The sequence below is a fragment of the Cetorhinus maximus genome, chromosome 3, assembly GCF_964194155.1.
Source record: "Cetorhinus maximus chromosome 3, sCetMax3.hap1.1, whole genome shotgun sequence".
In the NCBI taxonomy this organism is placed as follows: Eukaryota; Metazoa; Chordata; class Chondrichthyes; order Lamniformes; family Cetorhinidae; genus Cetorhinus; species Cetorhinus maximus.
The window spans coordinates 49487188-49509593 of NC_135881.1; positions in this window are offsets into that span (position 1 = coordinate 49487188).

A 22406-nucleotide genomic window follows, 5' to 3' on the forward strand; every position below is an offset into this window, starting at 1 on the left:
ACTCTAGACACTTAGGCAATGGACATTCACCATTTTTCACAATTTCTGTAAGCCAAAGACAAAGATTCATTTCTGGAAAAGGAAAAGTCCAATTTATGGCTGCTTGGTCCCCAAGCATTTTGCAAAAGAAAGATCAGCTTTTTTGAGTGGACTCCTTACACTTCCTCGAAGGTGTGATCACTGAAACAGGTCAAGGATTTTGGCTGATGCTGGGCCAAGATGAATGTATGTACCATCTGTGCTCACAATTAATCGCCTTAAGCAGATTAATGCACATGAGTTTCCATCACCTCTCCAGGCCAGCTCTCGAACTGAATCCTTTGAAGTACTGGTGCTTTGATTGCAGCACTGAATGAAGAAGCTTATATAAAGGTCCTCATTACGGTGCTTCTTGAGTGCATCAGGATCATGTCTTTGACCTAGTTACAGCTGTGTGACTGCTCAGAAGCATCCTGGTAGTATTTTCCAGTCCTGCCTTTTTGCCAAGAATTCACCACATCTAGATAAACTTACGAAATGCAGCCTTTTCTTTCATGACATAGATATCAGGATTTCAAAACCAAATTTTGTGCTGCTTTTCTTCACTGAGAGTCTGGCACTATCCTTGTCAGCTTTCCCATTTTCTTCAGGATGAGGACATAGCTTGGTAGGAGCAATAATACTCCCATCTGGATGATTAGGGAATAACGACCAATTGCCTATAATTGGGCCTTGTCTGAGTGATGGTGATGAAGAAGGTAAATTCCAAACCAGGTTATTGAAAAATAGAGCAAGAAAAAAAAGAGGAAAAACAAACCCAGAAGAGGAAAGTCTTGCATTTATATGGCACATTTCATGACCCCAGGACATCCCGAAACTCTTCACAGTCAATGTAATACTTTTTGAAGTGTAGTCGCTGTTGTAATATAAGAAATGCAGCATGCAATTTGCACACAGCAAACTCCCATGAACATGCCAGATAATCTGTTTCTGTGATGTTGATTGAGGGTAATGTAGACTGTGGCCTATAAATTCACCTTTAAAGCCTCCCAAAATACTTCCAAAAATGGGGCCTACCTATATGCCAAGAATAAAATGTGAACTGCCGGTGTGAGTCTGGGTGTGGGTGGTCAACCTTTTAAAATGTGAAAAGAAACAGTATTGGTAATTCATATTAATGTGACACAGTTTATTGAATGAATTAGTTCTACAAAGATACCTTTAGCCACAATGAGAGCGTTTTAAAACCCATCAAATTCATTGTCTTTGGCACCTGAAGCAAAGAGCTCATCAAATTCATTCGGAGTCACTTTGACTATAGCATCATCATAAGGGTCCCATTCTGGATCAGATGTGCCACTTTTGTTTTCATAACCATCCCTCCATAACAAACCATCTTTATCTCTATCCATTGGCTTGGATATTCTGCATATTTTGAACAGTCTGATGACACTTTGTACATGAGCAACTCCCCATGATTCGATGACAAAGCCACACCAAATATCAAGCAGAGAAGCACACATACTTCCAATCTTTGTGAAGGTTTTTTCTCTGTCAATCGTCCACCTGTCCCATTCGATATGAACATGATCCTTGAATGGCTTGTTGAGGCACACATCCAAAGGTTGAACAATAGACACTAGACCCCCTGGTATAATTGCAATATGGGTATTATTTCTTCACTGGTGCCTCTTGATCTCATCAGTTAAATGGGATCTAAACATGCCCCACACTAATAAGCTGCATTCTTTGCATTGGCCTATTCCACATTATTGATCCACAACTTCACGCCATCCTTATCCATCCAACAATTGCCATGGACATGCACAAAAACTCTGGCAGGGAACTTGAAGTTTGGCATGGTTTTACCACAGGCTTTAATTTAATTCTGTTGGCCATGTAGACTTGTACCATCGTCAATCTTGTCGTCTCGTGTCTTGTGGTTTTCACTGGAATTGTTTTCAAACTTTTCCACTCCATGTTTCGGTTGCTGGGCCTATCAAAATTCATGGGCATTTAATCCATGTTGCCAATGTTACAAAGTGGGTACTCATGTTTTTACTGCTGTCTGGTGATGAATACCTGGAAACTGGTCATTTTGGCCTTGATGTCTTTTGGTAGTTTTTGAACAATCTTTGTATTCTGAAACAACACTAGACTTTTTCATCCTATAAAGCAGCTGCACCAGCTATCTGTTGCTCTAAAATCTTTTGCTGGACTCAGGGTTTTATTTGGCCCACTTAAGTGTGTATGTGTGCATTGCACTACTGGTGATGTAGCCATTCTGACAATTTTCAAGGATCCATTCCAATACATGTTTCTCAAGATCAGGCCAGTGGCTGATCCCTGTTCTCATGGTAAATCTGGTCTTGGGCATCTTCTTCAGATGGATCCCTTCTTCTTCCATTTTCACACCAGTTTTTCACTAACACCGAATTCCTTCGCTGCAGCACAGTTATTTGATGAGTTAGCAAATATTACAACTTCTAGTTTGAAACCAGCTTCATAATTCATTCATTTTGTTGGAAGGCTTATTTCTCTTCATCGTTCGCCATGTGGGGTCTTCTCTGTGCAGGTGTGTCTTAAACTCCCATGCATCTTTGCAGCACTGCTTATCCCTTGTAGCCAGTTATAAGGTACCAATAAGTAAAACGTGTATTTCTGGGTGAAAAATTGCGGCTGACTACGAATGCAAATATAGCATATCGTGGCTGAAAAGAGGGGTCGATCTATATGCCAAGCAGATGCAAAAACATGGCTTTTGAGGCCAAAAAAAGGGGTCAGATTATACACCAGGTTGACATACCCTTGATCTACAGTAAACATTCGCCAGGATAAATCCCTACCCTTCAAAATGCTGCCATGGGAACTTTTACCTTCATCTGAGAGAGCAGACAGGGCCTCAGGAGAGGGCATCAGTTTCATGTCTCATCTAAAAGATGGCATTTCTGACAGTTCAGCACTCCTTCAGTACTACATTGGAGTGTCAGCATACAGGATGACAACTTAGCCGACTCATGACTGTGCTGACCATCTACAAGAGCTGCCAACTAAGTTCCAGCCTTTTTTGTTTTTAAAGTATTAATGCACTGGTCTTGAAAAGCCAATATGGATTGTGTTTCCACTATTGTTCTGGTAGGGTGTTCCATGTCCCAATAAGTTTCTGCAAGAAACAATTGTCCTAAAACCTCTTCTTTCATTCATTTGATGATTTTGAATTTATGCTATACAGATATTGACTCAGTGACCATTGGAACTATTTTCTTCGTTTCTGACTTTGTCATAATTTTGATCACTTCAGTCAGATCTCCTCTTAGCTCTCCTTTTTATAATTACAAAAGGACCAGTTTCTCTAATGTTACAGCAGCTCTAGTATCAAATCATTTTATCTCTCAATAGTCTGGATATCATTCTTAAAAAAAATGTACAAAATTTGATACAATATTTAGCCTGACCAATGATTTGTGTAAATTTAATACCAACTCTTTGCTTTTGTACTCTATACCCTTACGTATTGCAACGCAGGACTTAGGAGTAGCAATAGGCCATTCAGCCCTTCAAGCCTGCTCTGCCATTTATTATCTGTAGGATCTCAAATAGCATTATACAGCTTTTTAGCTGGCCCTCCCATTTTCAAAAATCTGTATTTTTTTTATATTCATTCATGGGATGTGGGCTTCACTTGAAGGGCCAACATTTATTGCCAATCCCTAGTTGCCCTCGAGAAGGTGGTGGTGAGCTGCCTCCTTGAACCACTGCAGTCCATGTGGTGTAGGTACACCCACAGTGCTGTTAGGAGGGAAGTTCCAGGATTTTGACCCAGCGACAGTGAAGGAACGGCGATATATTTCCAGGTCAGAATGGTGAGTAACTTGGAGAGGAACTTCCAGGTGGTGGTGTTCCCACCTATCTACTGCCCTTGTCCTTCTAGACGGTAGTAGTCGTGGGTTTGGGAGATGATGTCAAAGGAGCTTTGGTGAATTCCTGCATTGCACCTTGTAAACAGCACTCATTGCTGCTACTGTGCGTCGGTGGCAGAGGGAATGATGTTTGTGGATGTGGTGCCAATCAAGCGAGCTGCTTTGTTCTGGGTGGTGTTAAGCTTCTTGAGTGTTGTGGGACCTCCACTCATCCAAGCAAGTGTGGAGTATTCCATCACACTCCTGACTTGTGCCTTGTAGATGATGGACAGGCTTTGGGAAGTCAGGAGGTGGGTTACTCATCACACGCTTCCTAGCCTCTGACCTGCTCTTGTAGCCACATTATTTCTATGGCTAGTCCAGTTCTGCTTCTGGTCAATGGTAACCCCCAGGATGTTGAATTGTGGGAGATTCAGTGATGGTAATGTCATTGAACATCAAGGGACGATGGTTAGATTCTCTCTTGCTCAAGATGGTCATTGCCTGGCACTTGTGTGGCGCAAATGTTACTTGCCACTTGTCAGCCCAAGCTTGGATATTGTCTAGGTCTTGCTGCATTTGGACATGGACTGCTTCAGTATCTGAGGAGTTGTGAATGGTGCTGAACAATGTGCAATCATCAGCGAACATCCCCACTTCTGACCTTATGATGGAAGGAAGGTCATTGATGAAGCAGCTGAAGATGGTTGGGCCGAGGACACTACCCTGAGGAACTCCTGCGGTGATGTTCTGGAGCTGAGATGACTGACCTCCAACAATGACAACTATATTCCTTTGTGCTAGGTATGACTCCAACCAGCGGAGAGTTTCCTCCTTGATTCCCATTAACTCCAGTTTTGCTAGGGCTCCTTGATGCCACACTTGGTCAAATGCTGCCTTGATGTCAAGGGCGGTCACTCTCACCTCACCTCGGGAGTTCAGTTCTTTGGTCCATGTTTGAGCCAAGGCTATAAGAGGTCAGGAGCTGAGTGGCCCTGGTGGAACACAAACTGGGTGTCAGTGAGCAGGTTATTGTTAAGCAAGTGCCCCTTGATAGCACTGTTGATGACTCCTTCCATTACTTTACTGATGATGGAGAGTAGATTGATGGAGCTGTCACTGGCCAGGTTGGATTAGTCCTGCTTTTTGTGTACAGGACATACCTGGGCTATTTTCCAAATTGCCGGGGAGATGCCAGTGTTGTAGCTGTACTGGAACAGCTAGGGAGCACAGCAAGTTCTGGAGCACAAGTCTTCGGTACTATTGCCGAAATGTTGTCAGGGCCCATAGCCTTTTCAGTATCCAGTGCCTTTAGCTGTTTCATGATATCACATGGAGTGAATTAAATTGTCTGAAGACAGGTATCTGTGATGCTGGGGACCTCCGGAGAAGACCAAGATGGATCATCCACTTGGTACTTCTGGCTGTAGATTGTAGCAAATGCTTCAGCCTTATCTTTTGCACTGTTGTGCTGGGCTCCTCCGTCATTGAGGATGGGGATATTTGTGGAGCCTCCTCCTCCAGTGAGTTGTTTAATTGACAACCACCATTCATGACTGGATGTGGCAGGACTGCAGAGCTTAGATCTGATCCATTGTTTGTGGGATCCATTAGCCCTATCTATCACTTGCTGCTAATGCTGATGGCGTGCAAGTAGTCCCGTGTTATAGCTTCACCAGGCTGACACCTCATTTTTAGGTATGTTTGGTGTTGCTCTTGGCATGCCCTCCTGCACTCTTCATTGAACTAGGGTTGTTCCCTTGGCTTGATGATAATGATAGAGTGGGGGATATGCAGGGCCATGAGGTTACAGATTGTGTTCAAGTACAATTCTGCTGCTGCTGATGGCCCACAACGCCACATGGATGCCCAGTCTTGAGTTGCTAGATCTGTTCGAAATCTATTCCATTTAGCACAGTGGTAGTGCCACACAACACAACGGAGGGTATCCTCAATGTGAAGGCAGGGCTTTGTCTCCTCAACGACTGTACGGTTGTCACTCCTACCGATACAGTCATGGACAGATGCATCTGCGGCAGGCAGGTTGGTGAGGATGAGGTCAAGTGTGTTTTTCCCTCTTGTTGGTTCCCTCACCACCTGCCGCAGACCAAGCCTAGCAGCTATGTCATATAGGATTCGGCCAGCTTGGTCAGTAGTGGTACTACCGAGCCACTCTTGCTGATGGCCATTGAAGGTCCCCACCCAGTGCACATTCTGCACCCTTGCCGCCCTCAGTGCTTCCTCCAAGTGGTGGTCAACATGGAGGAGCACTGATTCATCAGCTGAGGGAGGGCGGTACGTGATAATCAGCAGGAGGTTTCCTTGCCCATGTTTGATCGGATGCCATGAGACTTCATGGGGTCCGCAGTCGATGTTGAGGACTCCCAGGGCAACTCCATCCTGACTGTGTACCACTGTGCCGCCACCCCTGCTAGGTCAGTACTGCCGGTGGGACAAGACATACCCAGGGATGGTGATGGTGGTTTCTGGGACATTATCTGTAAGGTATGATTCTGTGAGGACGACTACATCAGGCTGTTGCTTGACTAGTCTGTGAGACAGCTCTCCCAATTTCGGCACTAGCCGTCAGATGTTGGTGAGGGGGACTTTGCAGGGCCGACAGGGCTGAGATTGCCGTTGTCATTTCCAGTGCCTAGGTCGATGTCGGGTGGTCCGTCTGGTTTCATACCTTTTTTGAGACTTTGTAGCAGTTTGTTACAACTGAGTGGCTTGCTAGGCCATTTCGTGGGGCATTTAAGAGTCAACCACATTATATGAATATATGAAATTTTAATTTTTTTCTGTTTTACTTCTTGTTAGGTTTTACCATTTAGTATTTTCCTCTGCCAAAATGCATCACCTCATTCCATCATATTAAATTTCATTTGACACCTAACTGCAAACTATTAATCTCCCTATGTTCTTCTAAAGTCAATTATAATACTTACACAGTGAACTGTGTTCCTTATTTTTGTGCTGTCTACAAATTTTCCTAATGTGAATGGCTTCATTGGAGGACACCACTGTTCACAGTGTTCCACTTCAAAAAATCCACAACTCCCTACTTTTGTCTTTCTATCTATGCTGCCAAATTCCCTTTTATATTCTGTGCCAACAAACCTCTTATGCACCAAATCTAGCAACAGCCCTCTAATCAAATGCCTTTTGAGAATCTATATAAACAGCATCCATTGCATTTCTATTATTTCCTCACAGCACTCTATGCAATTTGATGCAAATCAGAAGCATTTTGACTTTTACAAATCTGTGCTGGCAGGCTTTAATAAACCCATTCTTTCAAGGTCAATATTATTTTACAATACATTGCGGCCAATGGTTTCTTATGCACTTTGCAGCCCCATCTTTCTTAAAATATATTCCTGATACTCATGAATATTCCAGTAACCAACTAAAATTAGTTTTCTACATATATAATTTTTTTTCAATATATAGAATATTTTAATTTATCTCAATTCTTAATAAGCGGGGTTGATATTGTGTATGTTGTCACGGTACAGCGGATAGTAAATGCCAAGCTGCTCAAATCCCAGAGGGAAACATGAAACAGCTGCCACAACTGCTTAGCAATTTGTGTTTTATTTTGAGATGCGTGCCTTGAATTCAGTGGTAATATGTCCACCCAGTCTGAGAGGTTTTTTACAAAATTAAATTAAACATTTATTAATAAAAGAAAAGATTTTAAGCACATACATTGGTCTACAAATTACTATTATAATAATTCCTAACTCCCCTAATTAACCTGACCCAGTTACACCTCCATTAAGGCAACAGTAAAACAAAATATATTTCAACAGATCCAGTTAAAGCACACAATACCCTGGACAGTGATATTCAAGTGAATTTTCTTAGCTTTGGTTCCTGTAGTGAGAACTTGATGCATAGAGGCTGGAGGCTTTTCACACTTATCTTAGAATGCCTTCACCCTTACACATAACCTCATCTCCTTTATATATGTTTCTCCCTTTTTAATGTAAATTCCATTGTTCCAATATATCTTTGCAGCTTTACCTATCTCATAATATAAATCTTTCATTGTACTCATATTACCAGTAACCTTTGGAAAAAATAAACTGTTTGGTTTAAGCTTCTTATGGCTAGGTGTAACATCAAACCATCTCTTTGAAATTCAAACTAACCTAATTTATCTAAAAATGCAAATGTTCTTACACCTCACATTCTAAAACTTCAGCCAAGTTTACGTATGTGCATTTTAAACCTAGCTTCCCTTTTGATAACTCAAAAGCTCCAGGCCAGCTCTCTGCAATTCAATTAAATCCCCCTTCCCCCCACCTCCCCCCCCTCCCCACCCCACACACACACATCTACACAGAGAAACTAATCCAAACCCCACTATTAACCTACCTTTACAATAAGTCACAATAATAATGAAAATTATTATATTTTCATGACAATCTGAACATGCAGCAAGTATTTGATAAATTACCAGGATCAGGCTCGTTAGAAAAATTGAAACACGAGGGATAAAAGGGGCAGTGGCAGCATGGATACAAAAGTGGCTAAGGGATAGAAAACAGAGAGCTGTGGGCCTTGATTTTCAAAGAGCCACGGGCTCGGGATGCGGTGCAGGCAGGCTTTGAAAACCGGGGTCCTGGAGTTGGTCTCATGATCCTGATGCTTCTGGGACAGTTTCAAATTTTTAAAGGGCAGGCAGAGGGGGTGGTGGGGAGTTGCGCAGGAGGGAATGGGGAATCCACTCGCCGCCAGTTTCTAGGCCTTTAAGCTCTGAAAGGAGCACGTGCAGTTGGGAACACAATTTTCAATCTTTATTTCAGCAAACCCCAAAATTGGTGCCCCAGATGTCGGGTTCATTGCGGGGATATTTGATATTTTAATTTTATTCGTTAAGAACAGAAGTATGATGAGCTAACCTGCACCAGGTCCTGTACCTGAAATGTGTTAAAAGGCAATTTAGCAGCTGTTTTAATTAAGCGTCTGTAATTTAACTCCAAGTGTACAGTTTCCCAGGCTTCCTGGAATTCACCAGTAAAAGCAAGGCCAGAGGACAGCAGGAATTGAGAGGGCTGAGAAAATGGCAGGAAAAATATCCTCCACATACTCAGACATCACATCTGTTTCTTTGCCTAGGTGAAAGACTGTTCCTCACAGATCTTGTTCTGAGAGTGTGATTTCACTACTTGGAGCTATTTCCAATACTTTGGAGGCCATTTCTACTACCTTAGAGTTGTGTATGTCTGAACTACACTTCCCTTCTGCATACATCAATGCAGGATGGGTGCCGCTTATGCAGCCCTATCTTGGAGCTCAGGTGGGGACCAAGATGAGCACCAGCAGGAGCAGGAGCCGCTCCTCAGGAAGCAGGCAATGAATATAGAAGAATAGTTTAGAGGAGGGACTACCCCCAACACCGGACTTATAGGCAGCAGATTCGCTTTCTGGACATGTTTGAATGGATGTGAAGGTGGTGCCTGAGGACTGACAAATGTTACACCCTTGCTCAATAAAGGGTGTAAGGATAAACCCAGCAACTAGAGGCCAATCTGTTTTACCTCGCTGATAGGAAAACTTTTAGAAATGATAATCAGGGACAAAATTATCAGGGACAAAATTAATTAAGGAGAGCCAACATTGATTTCTTTAAGCCAAATGGTGTTTAACTAATTTGATCAAGTTATCTGATGAAGTAACAGAAAGGATTGATGAGCGCAATGTGGTTGATGTGGCGTGTACGGACTTCCAAAATAATATGGTAATATGCCACATAATAAGCTTGTCAGCAAAGTTGAAGGCCATGAAATATAAGGGACAGTGGCAGCATGGATATAAAGTTGGCTAAGTGACAGGAAACAGAGAGTAGTGACAAACAGTCATTTTTCCAACTGGAGAGCGTGGATCATGGCTTTTCTTGATATATATTGATGACTTAGACTTGAGTGTAGAAGGTGTAATTTCAAAATTTTCAAATGGCACAAATCTTGGAAGTATATTGAACTGTGAGGAGGGTAGTGATAAATTTCAAAAGGACATAGACAGGCTGGTGGAATGGGTGGGCATGTGATAGATGAAATTCAATGCAGAGAAGTGTGAAGTGATACACTTTGATAGGGAGAATGAGGAGAGGCAATATAAATAACGGGTACAAATTTAAAGGGAGTGCAGTAGGAACAGAAGAACCCGGGGTATATTCATTGAAGATGGCAGGCAGGCTGAGAAAATAGTTAAAAGGGCATATGGAATCTTGGGCTTTATAAACAGAGGCATAGAATACAAAAGCAAGGAAGTATGATGAACCTTTATAAACCACTGGTTCAACATCAAACGTATCCAATTCTGGGCACCACACTTTAGGAATATTGTGAAACCAATAGTGATGGCACTGAAAAGATTTACGGAAATAGTTCCAGGGATGAGGTAACAATGTAAGAGTATAAGAAATAGGGCAGGAGAAGGCCATACGGACCCTTGAGCCTGCTTCACCATTCAATGTGATCTTGGGCTTCAACTCCACTTTACTACCCACTCCCACTATCCCTCCCGATAGACCCCCTTTCCTCCCGAAAGACCCCCTCCCCCCGGTAAACCCCCACCCCCTGCAGTTCTCCCTTCCCACCCCCCAATGATGCCCCTTCCTCCCTGATAGGTCCTGCAAACCCCTGATAGACCCCCAGCCCCTATCCCCTGATGTATGTCTCAGGTGACCAATGTCATGCTTGCCAGGGCCAGGAATTAAGTGCACTTTGCAATCGATGAGGCCAGTCAGAATGAGCAGGTGCTTAGCTCTGCCATTCTGGCTAGCCTACCATAGGTCCAGGGGGTCATCAACTGCACATATTTAGCAATCATGCACATGTCTACATGATAAAAATCAGTTAGATTGGAGTAGTTGGTTAGTGTTGCTCTAACACTGTGCTCCACAGTTACAGGATGTGGCTTGAAACATATAATTTCCTACAAAGTGAACTCCCAATCTCAGCTGTGCAGTCATTGGAAGATGACAACCAGATGTATCTTAGAAGAAAGCTGGGATGTTAAAAAAAAAGGCCTGGTAATAAATCAAGCCTAATCCTTGCACAGTCTATGTATCTCTACTGAGTAATTAGCTCTGATTTTAATTCAGCCTACCCAATGGGAATGTGTGAGCGAGATTTAAAATCATTTTGGGGGCTCCCTGCAACTGTCCCACCAAGTTTCTGGCAATTTTAAATTGTCAGTTTTTAGCTTTGGGTCAGGCACTTGTCTCAGGCAAGGGGAGGCCCTCATTAAAATCTCAAAGTCACACTTTGATGACATCATTACAGTGTGCATGTTGCACAATATCACCTTACAGAGTGGCCTGCATATGGAGAAGGCAGATCAGTATCCAGTAGCAGTCCTCATCAGCCAAGGAGGAAGGAGATGAAGCAGCAAAGGAAGATACTGTATTTGCAGTCATTTATTTTTTTCTCATCCATGTAATCACATTGTGCTTTTCTTTAAAGAAGGTTTCCTATTACTCCTATAAAGCACTCCCCTCTTGGTCTCAGCAGAGTTAGTGGAAGGCTGCTCTTCCTCATGTGAGATTGTGACCAACGACTTCTGAGTGCTTGAGTCTGCGATGGCTGCGATGCAACCTCGGACTATTGCAACTCAGCTACTGCCAGTGTGAGCTGACTCACTGACACATGGTCGATATTGTTTAAGGGCCTGGTGAAGGAGTTGATGCACTGACATTCTGGGAGGCGGCAACACCTACTGCTTCCACTGTGCTTCTCCCTCTCCTATAGAGGTGAGGTCCATTTTCAACAACCTGCTTGATAGCAGGCTCCAGAAGATGAGTAACCACTTCAAAGTGCCTATCGATTTGATCCAATCATCTCTCCATTGTGGGTGTGCATGATAAAAATTTGAGCTTCCAACAATGCTGCAAAGGTTAATGACACGATTCCCTTTGTGTGGGTCTGGTTGCAGCATACTTGGAGGTGGCTGCACTCTCTAGGGTATATTGCAGAGTGATGATGCCATGAGAGATGACACTATACACACTTGAAGCTGTCTCCTCCACACTCACAGCCATAGTGCTGAAACTCCCTGACGCAACTGCCAATACCTCAAACAACTCATGCTTGTGTGAGACCAGCAGCTTTATTCTCATGGCTGGGTCCATGAAGCTCTTACTCCAGTCAGCCACATCAGAACCAGCAGAGGGTCGTGTCCTCTGGCAAACTCTTTCCTGCTTTGTGTCTGCTACCAGTGGCTGCAGCTGCCCGCTGGTGTCACTTCCTCAAAATATGCAGACAAATTCTAGAACTCTAATCCCTCCCCAACCTCATCTCTTCACTATATAAACATGGTCAGGCTCCGTCCACAAACATCTAAGTAGCAGAGAAACCCCATTGGGGTCTGTGGAATATTTGGTCCTTGCTTTCATGACTACAAACATGTTAAAAGCACAATTAAATAGATCGAGGGAATTCTAACCCTCTAGAAATCATAGGTTTGGCCACAGTTTGTGTCCAGATTGGTTGTTCGACTTTTTGAAGTAATTCATGGATATGGAGTGGGTGCAGAAGATATTCACTAAAATGGCAGGAATAAGATGCTTTTGTTATGAGGAGAGATTGGGGGCACTGGGGTGTTTTTATTAGAGCAAAGTTGATTAAGAGGAAATGTTAGGGCTATTCCAATTTGTGAGGAATTTTGATGAGGTGAATAAAACAAAACTATTTTTGCAGGTCAGTGAATCATAACTAGAAGGCATAAGTTTAAGTTCATCACCAAAAGAATCACGGTGCCAGTCTTCAGCCAATTTGATTTGCTCCATGGGATATCAAGAAATGGCTGAAGGCACTGGATACTGCAAAGGCTATGGGCCCTGACAATATTCCGGCAATAGTATTGAAGACTTGTGCTTCAGAACTAGCCACATCCCTAGCCAAGCTGTTCCAGTACAGCTACAACACTGGCATCTACCCGACTATGTGGAAAATTGCCCAGGTATGTCCTGTACACAAAAAAACAAAAGAAATCCAACCTGGCCAATTACCACCCCATCAGCCTGCACTCCATCATCAGCAAAATGATGGAAGAGGTCATCGACAGTGATATCAAAGAGCACTTACTCAGCAATATTCTACTCACTGACGCCCAATTTGGGTTCCGCCAGGCCCACTCAGCTCCTGACCTCATTACAGCCTTGGTTCAAATTTGGACAAAAGAGTTGAACTCCCGAGGTGAGGTGAGAGTGACTGCCCTTGACATCAAGGCTGCATTTGACCAAGGGTGGCATCAAGGAGCCTAGCAAAGCTGGAGTCAATGGGAATCAGGGGGAAAACTCTCCACTGCTTGGAGTCATACCTAGCACAAAGGAAGATGGTTGTGGGTGTTGGAGGTCAGTCATCTCAGCTTCAGAACATCACTGCAGGAGTTCCTCAGGGTAGTGTCCAAGGCTCAACTATCTTCAGTTGCTTCATCAATAACCTTCCTTCCATCATAAGGCCAGAAATCGCTGATGATTGCACAATGCTCAGCATCATTTGCGACTCCTCAGATACTGAGGCAGTCCGTGCCCATCTGCAGCAAGACCTGGGCAATGTCCAGGCTTGGGCTGATAAGTGGCAAGTTGCCACACAAATGCCAAGCAATGACAATTTGCTTGAAGAGAGAATCCAACCATCTTACTTTGACATTCATTGTCATTACCATCGCTGAATCCCACACTATCAACATCCTGGGGGTTACCATTGACCGGAAACTGAACTGGACTAACCATATAAATACTGTGGCTACAAGAGCAGGTCAGAGGCTGGGAATTCTGCAGAGAGTAACTCATCTCCTGACCCTCCAAAGCCTATCCACGATCTACAAGGCACAAGTCAGGAGTGTGATAGAATATTCTCCACTTGCCTGGATGAGCGCAGCTCCAAGAACAGTCAAGAAGCTCAATACCATCCCACTTGACTGGTACTCCACCCACCAACTTCAACATCCACTCCCTCCACCACCGATGCACAGTGGCAGCAGTGTGTACCATCTACAAGACGCACTGCAGCAACTCAGCAAGATTCCTTTGACAGCATCTTCCAACCTGCGACCATTACCATCTAGGAGGACAAGGGCAGCAGATACATGGGAACAGCACCACCTGCAAGTTCCACTCCAAGCCACACATCATCCAACCTTGGAAATATATCGCTGTTCCTTCACAGTTGCAGGGTCAAAATCCTGGAGCTCCCTTCCTAACAGCACTGTGGGTGTACCTACACCACATGGACTGCAGCGATTCAAGAAGGCAGCTCACCACCACCTTCTCAAAGGCAATTTGGGATGGGCAATAAATGCTGGCCCAGCCAGCGAAGCCCACATCCCATGAAAGAATGAAAAAAAAGGAAGCAAATGTTAGAAGATGGGTTTTACATGCAAAGGATTGTTAGAACAGGCAATGCCCTACCAGAAACTGATAAGTTAACCTTATTGCTATAGTACTGCCTTCAATAAATTTTCTCATTTGTGAACTAGCACCAGAAAACGACCATGGGTAGAATTTTCCCCTGTCGGGGAGGGTTGTGGGGGGGCATGCATGGGTGGGCGTGGACCGGATTGGCGCCCCCATTTTACATGGGCGGGCCAATTAAGGCCCGTCCAGCATGACGCGCACCTGGAAGCGCTATGCGCTCTCTGTGCCGGTGGGGGGAGTGGTTGCCTGATTTGGGAGTGCGTTCTTTCACATGCATGGAGCTGCCTTGGGGAGATTAATTTGAGTGTGAAAAATGGAAAAAAGATTTTTAAAAAATATTCGGACATGTCCCCTCATGTGAAACTGTCACATGAGCTACCCCTGAAGGTTGGACGGGCAGCTCCATTAATTATTTTAATTGACAGTTAAATGGCCTTAATAAGCTTTTGACAGTTCAGCGGGCGCGCAGCCAACTCGGGAATGACGCACCGTGAAGTAGGGACGCATGCCTGACGTCGCCACGCGTCATTTTATGCCTCGGTGAGTGGGCCCCACCCCCGCTCACCGAGCCGAAGATTCAGCCCCATGAAAACTTTTGGTTTGTAGCAAGAATCCAAGTGGTTCACTAATGTCGTTCAGGGAAGGGATCAACCACAATCCCTAATTCACTTGAGGGCATTAAGTAGATTGGAGATATGTTTTTTTCAGACAACCAACCTCTGAATGGCTTTTAATTGACACAGAAAGGCTACTTTTTCATCTCCTATCCCTGTAGATTCCTTTACTTTGTTTCTGTAGCTGAATAAAATTAACTTACCATGTAAAATGCACAATATCCTGTAGGTATGGGAAGGCTGTGATGATTCTTAGAGAGAACGTCGATACGGCTCCTCTCCCGCTCCAATAAAGTGAATGTGATTACATGTGCAACAAGCTATTACTTAAGATATTAAGATACTTATGAACAAAAGATACTCAGAATGCCTACACAAGTGACCCACAGTTGCTATACCTGAACTAATAGTCATAGAGGTCTACAGCACAGAAAAAGGCCCTTCGGCTCATTGAGTCTGTGCCGGTTAAACAAGTACCTAACTATTCTAATCCCATTTTCCAGCACTAGGCCTAAAGCCTTGTATGCCATGGCATCACAAGTGTACATCCAAATACTTCTTAAATGTTATGAGGGTATCTGCCTCTACCACCCTTTCAGGCAGTGAGTTCGAGATTCCCACCACCCTCTGGGTGAAAAAATTCTCCCTCACATCCCCTCTAAACCTCCTACCCCTTACCTTAAATCTATGCCCCCCCGGTTATTGATCCAAGGGGAAAAGTTCCTTCCTGTCTACCCTATCTATGCCCCTCATAATTTTGTACACCTCAATCATGTGCCCCCCCTCAATCTCCTCTGCTCCAGGGAAAATAACCCCAGTCTATCCAATCTCTCCTCATAACTAAAACTCTCCAGCCCAGACAACATCCTGGTAAATCTCCTCTGCACTCTCTCTAGTGCAATCACATCCTTCCTATAATGCGGATTCCAGAACTGGACGCAATACTCTCGCTGTGGCCTAACCAGCGTTTTATACAGTTCCAGCATAACCTCCCTGCTCTTATATTCTATGCCTCGGGCTAATAAAGGCAAGTATCCCATTTGCCTTCTTAACCACCTTATCTACCTGTCCCGCTACCTTAAGGGACCAGTGGGCACACACACCAAGGTCCCTCTGATCCTCAGTACTTCCCAGGGTCCTACTATTCATCATGTATTCTAAGATGGGCCCGAAACTCTTAACATGGAGAAAATGAGGAGGGTTCCTCAATTTGATATCATCACCAAGAGAGTGAAGAGAGGGATTGTGGGAAATTTATTTTTAAATATCCATTCTGGGGATATGGGCATTGCTCATCTCCGTTGAGAAAGTACTCCCACAGTGCTCTTAGGTAGGGCGTTCCATGAAATTAACTTCTGATGAGCATATCTGTGAAAGTCAGGACAGTGTGGGACTTAATGGGAAACTTGAAGGTGGTGGTCTTCCTACGCAGCTGCTGTCCTTGTTGTTCCAGGTGGTGGGTGTTTGGGTTTAGGGGGGTGTTGTTGAAGATGGCTTGGTGACTTTCCTGGACCTAAAGGACACATGAAGGTTCAATGAAGAGCACAGGAGGGCATGCCAGGAGGAGCACCAGGCATACCTAAAAAGTAGGAGCAGAATTTTCTGCCTGTCGGGCAGGTTGGACGGGCAGCTCAGGTCATTGCTTAAGTGGCTTTTTAAATGGCCTTAATAGGCCTTTGACAGTTTGGCAGGCATATAGTCGACTCAGCTGCGCGCCTGCTGAACTGAAAATCTAAATGACGCGCTGTGACGTCGGGACGCACGCCCGACATCACCCTACCTGATTTTACGCTTCTGTGAGCAGGCCCTGCCCCCACTCACCAAGCCGAAGATTCTGCCCGAGGTGTCAACCAGTGAAGCTACAACACAGGACTGTTTGCGTGCCAAACAGCATGTAACAGACAGAGCTAAGCTATCGCACAACCAACAGATCAGATCTAAGCTCTGCAGTCTTGCCACATCCAGTCATGAATGGCAGTGGACAATTAAACAACTCACTGGAGGAGGAGGAGGTGGCTCCACAAATATCCCATCCTCAATGATGGGGGAGCCCAGCACATCAGTGCAAAAGGTAAGGCTGAAGCACTTGCAACAATCTTCAGCCAGAAGTGCCGAGTGGATGATCCATCTTGGCCTCCTCCTGAGGACCCCAGCATCACAAATACAAGTTTTCAGCCAATTCGATTCAGTCCACGTGATATCAAGAAATAGCTGAAGGCACTGGATACTACAAAGGCTCTGGGACCTGACAATATTCCAGCAATAGTACTGAAGGCTTTTGCTCCAGACCTAGCCGCTGTTCCAGTACAGCCACAGCACTAGCATCTACCCAGCAATGTGGAAAATTGCCCAGGTATGTCCTGTCCTCAAAGAGCAGGACAAATCCAACCCAGCCAATTACCACCCATCGTCTACTCTCAATCAGCAAAATGATGGAAGGGGTCATCAACAGTGCTATCACGTGACACTTACTCAACAATAACATGCTCACTGATGCTCAGTTTGGGTTCCACTAGGGCCACTCAGCTCCTGACCTCATTGCAGCTTTGGTCCAAACATGGACAAAGAGCTGAACTCAAGGGATGAGGTGAGAGCAACTGCCCTTGAAATCGAGGCAGAATCTGAATGACTGCGGCATCAAGGAGTCCTAGCAAAACTGAAGTCAATGGGAATCAGGGGGAAAGCTCTCCGCTGGTTGGAGTCATATTTAGCACAAAGGAAGATGGTTATGGTTGTTGGAGGTCAGTCATCTCAGTCCCGGGATATCGCTGCAGAAGTTCCTCAGGGTAGTGTCCTACATCCAAATGTCTTCAGCTGCTTCATCAATAACCTTCCCTCCATCATAAGAAGTGGGGATGTTCACTGATGACTGCACAATGTTAAGCATTATTCATGAATCCTCAGATACCAAAGCAGTCCATGTCCATATGCAGCAAGACCTGGACAACATTCAGGCTTGGGCTGATCAGTAGCAAGCAAGATTCACACCACACAAGGTCCAGGCAATGACCATCTCCAACAAGAGACAATCTAGCCATCTTCCCTTGACATTCAATGTCATTACCATTGCTGAATAACTCACTATCAACATCCTGGGAGCTACTGTTCACCAGAAACTGAACTGGACCATCCATACAAATTCTATGAATACAAGAGCAGGTTGGAGGCTGGGAATTCTATGGAGAGTGACTCACCTCCTGACTTCTCAAAGTCTGTGCATCATCGCAAGACACAAATCAAAAGTGTGATGGAATACTCTCCACTTGCCTTGTGACTCCAATAACACTCAAGAGGCTCAACACCAGCCAGGACAAAGCAGCCCGCTTGATCGGCACCCCATCCACCACCTTAAACATTCACTCCCTCTACCACCGATGTACAGCGGCAGCAGTGTGTAGCATCTACAAGATGCACTGCAGCAACTCACCAAGGATCCTTCGACAGCACCTGCATCCTCTACCACCTAGAAGGACAAGGGCAGCAGATGCATGGGAACACCACCACCTGCAAGTTCTCCCCCAAGCCACACACCATCCTGACATGGACCTATATCGCCATTCATTCACTGTCACTGGGTCAAAATCCTGAAACTACCTCCCTAATAGTACTGTAGGTATACCTACTACACATGGACTGCAGCAGCTCAAGAAGGCGGCTCACCACCACCTTCTCAAGGGCAATTAGGGATGGGTAATAGAAGCTGTCCCAGCTAGTGACACCCAAACCCTGCAAAAGAATTTTTAAAAATCCCCAAAGCATCTCAAATGCATGTATTAAATGGAATTGCGCCACAAAGCAGTGTAAGCTTCTGATTCCCCAGAGCAATCCAAGAAGAAAAACTGGGACTGAGTCAAAAAGACACCAGAACAAAATTCCTGCTTTTTTAATGCCCAGTCTTACACAGGAATGGAATTTCTATGCACCAACGTTGCCACATTATTTACAATGCTTAATTTGAATTATTGGACTTTTTTTTTAATGTTTCAAACAACTTTGACATGTCAGGAGTAAACTGTAATTGTCAGGTTTCTTGGTTATGGGATGCAAAACAAAATCACAATTAACTATTACACAATTTGTTACGGCTTGAATTTGTCTTTTTTTTGGTTTACTTGCCTGAAAAGCTGAAGAAGAAAGGATTTGGTGGCTGTGAGGGTGAACCAACTCAGGACTAATAAAATCTGATGGAGCCATGAAGGAACAAGAGCAAGTTAATTGTTACAGAATGAAGAATGGACTGTTGGTTAAAGATCAAGGTAATAACATTATTATTCAGGGTCCCTACTGCAAACAGAAACTTGTGTGTTCCTTTAACATGAACAATGTCTCAATTTTGAAAATCTTACTAAATAACTCAACTACCATTTAAAGCTTGTTCTGAGTGGGCATCGAGCTAAAGGGCACATAGCAGACACAACACCGTTCACGAGACAAGATAGTTACAATGCCAATCAACGCAGTATTATCTTTGTGTTTGTGTTCATTAAGTTCAATGCCATCGTTGGCCGACTTGTAATCATTTCAAGTCTGAAACCAAGATTTCAATTCACATAATACTTAAAAAGTACAAAATTGTACTGCTTACTCAATAGATGATCAGTTGCTTGACTTAATGATCCATTTACTGCCTGGAGCAAAGATGCATTGTGTTGGTGCTCTGCTGTTTTAGATCTCTCGAGCCTTTTAAGCACTTTAACATCAGTAAAGAATTAATTATCTACTTGGAGTTCTGCTAAGATCTAAAATTTAACCAGCACTTGGATGAGCACGTGCATGGAGAAAGCTTCATTTGATTGACCAAAGAATACTGTGGAGTCCACAGAATTACTCAGCACAGCCAGCTCCATACCATCTAACAGTTTCTAACAGTGCAAAGAGAAACAGAGTTAATGTTTCGAGTCCGTATGACTCTTCTTCAGAGCTAAAGAAAAGTAGAAATATGATGGATTTTATACTGTTTAAGAGGTGATGGAGCAGGTGGAACAAGATAGAAGGCTGGGGATAGGTGACAGCTAAGTAGAGATTGACAAAGATATCATGGCCACAAGACAAAGGGAATGTTGCCACTACCATTAACACCAGTCGGATGGGCAGAGTTAAGTGTGCTGCATGGCTGCCTGAAACCCCAACCACCTCCACCCCACTCCACCTGACCAATTGGTGGCAGCTTTGCCCACAGGACTGCATGCTGTGCTCTCAGCTCAGGTGCAGGCATTCTCCTAACCCACACTGCAAGGCTGCACTGTTAACTTGAATCATGGGGGAGACTGGTCCAAACCTGGATGATGACATTGCAAGGGGCTGTGAGCGCCTCCACCAGTGACTGCTCCATGGCCAGCTTTAGAAAGGATATTGTGCAACATGCGCAGTCGTCCAAACTGTTCTGCAGTCCATTAAAACACTCATTAGTTTGCAGTCTGTGCTCAAGGAGTGAAAAGCTCTGGAGCACTTAGTGGCACTTTGATGCCTCTGTATTGCTTGAATGGGCAGATAAGCCAGAAGCCCTACTCCAATCATATCAATGGCTGCACTTGAACTGTCTCAGCTGCAGAGGAATAGTCACTTTATATAAGGTGTTACCTCAACCGCAGGACTGCCCTTGCACCCCCCTCAAGTCACCTCAGCAGCAGGGCTACCCTTGCCCCACGTCTCCCAATGCGCCTCAAGCTTAAAGTCCAACAGGCGACCCTGGTGAGTGCTTCACAACATTACAGTGCACTCGCCTCCAAGTTCCCCTCAAAGTGCAGCCCACCAAGTGCAGGCCTTTTATATGCTGTTGTGAAACATGTCGGCATGCTTTCCTGCTGATGTGAGCGGATGATCCAGCCAGGGGCAGGGACGATTCCGGCAGGCAGGCCTAATAATGATACGCAGATGTATTACACCGAGGTTCCCGACGTCCAATGGTGGGAAACATGGCCCACCATCGGCGGGCAGAGCAGATGATCACAAAATGGTTTCACATCGTTGTGAAACCGATCGTACCATATTGTCCGTTCACACAACCGAAAACACCCGATGCCAGCGGGCATGGAAAATCTCAGCATCTGTACATGTGCGTGTGCATGTGCGTGTGCATGAGTGCATGCATGCATGCATGTGTGCATGTGTGTGTGTGTAAAAGTCAGAGCATATCTTATTTTTTTAGTTGGATTGGTGTAAGTATAATACAGCTAACCTCTTTCTTTGTTAAACTCAAGAAAACCTGTCTAGTTGGTTCTTTTATGATCACTGTGTGCAAACAGTTAACATCACCAAGAGTGGCTTGATAGCATCACCACTGACTGAGCTAGTTGAGTTCTAAAGGAGATAGCTACTAGACTGGGTCTGTGGCAGGTGATGAGGGATCCAAAAAGAGGGAAAAACATGCTTGATCTCATCCTCACCACCTCCGGAGGAGGCCGAGTGCATAATCCGCCTCGGCCTCCTCCGGAGGTCTCCAGCATCACAGATGCCAGTCTTCAGCCAATTCGATTCACTCCATATGATTTCAAGAAACGGCTGAAGGCACTGAATACTGCAAAGGCTATGGGCCCTGGCAATATTCCGACAATAGTACTGAAGACTTGTGCTCCAGAACTTGCCATGGCCCGAACCAAACTATTCCAGTGCAACTACAACACTGGCATCTACCAGGCTATTGCCCAGATATGTCCTGTACACAAAAAGCAGGAAAAATCCAACCCGGCCAATTACTGCCCCATCAGTCTACTCTCCATCTCAGTAAAGTAATGGAAGGGAGTCATCAACAGTGCTATCAAGCAGCGCTTGCTTAGCAATAACCTGCTCATTGACGCCCAGTTTGGGTTCCGACAGGGCCACTCAGCTCCTGACCTCATTACAGCCTTGGTTCAAATTTGGACAAAAGAGCTGAACTCCCGAGGTGAGGCGAGAGTGACTGCCCTTGACACCAAGGCTGCATTTGACCAAGTGTGGCATCAAGGAGCCCTAGCAAAACTGGAGTCAATGGGAATCAGGGGGAAAACTCTCTGCTGGTTGGAGTCATACCTAGCACAAAGGAAGCTGGTTGTGGTTGTTGGAAGTCAGTTATCTCAGTTCCAGGCAATCATTGCAGGCGTTCTGCAGGACAGTGTCCTCGGCCCAACCATCTTCAGCTGCATCAGTGATCTTCCTTCCATCATAAAATGAGAAGTGGGGATGTTCGCTGATGATTGCACAATGTTTAGTTCCATTCACGACTCCTCAGATACTTAAGCAATCTGTGTCCAAATGCAGCAAGACCTGGACAATATCCAGGCTTGGGCTGACAAGTGGCAAATAACATTCGTGCCCCCCAAGTGCCAGACAATGACCATCTGCAACAAGAGAGAATATAACCATCGCCCCTTGACATTCAATGGCATTACCATTACTGAATCCCCCACTATCAACATCCTGGGGGTTACCATTGACCAGAAACTGAACTGGACTAGCCATATAAATATTGTGGCTACAAGAGCAGGTCAGGGGCTAGGAACCCTG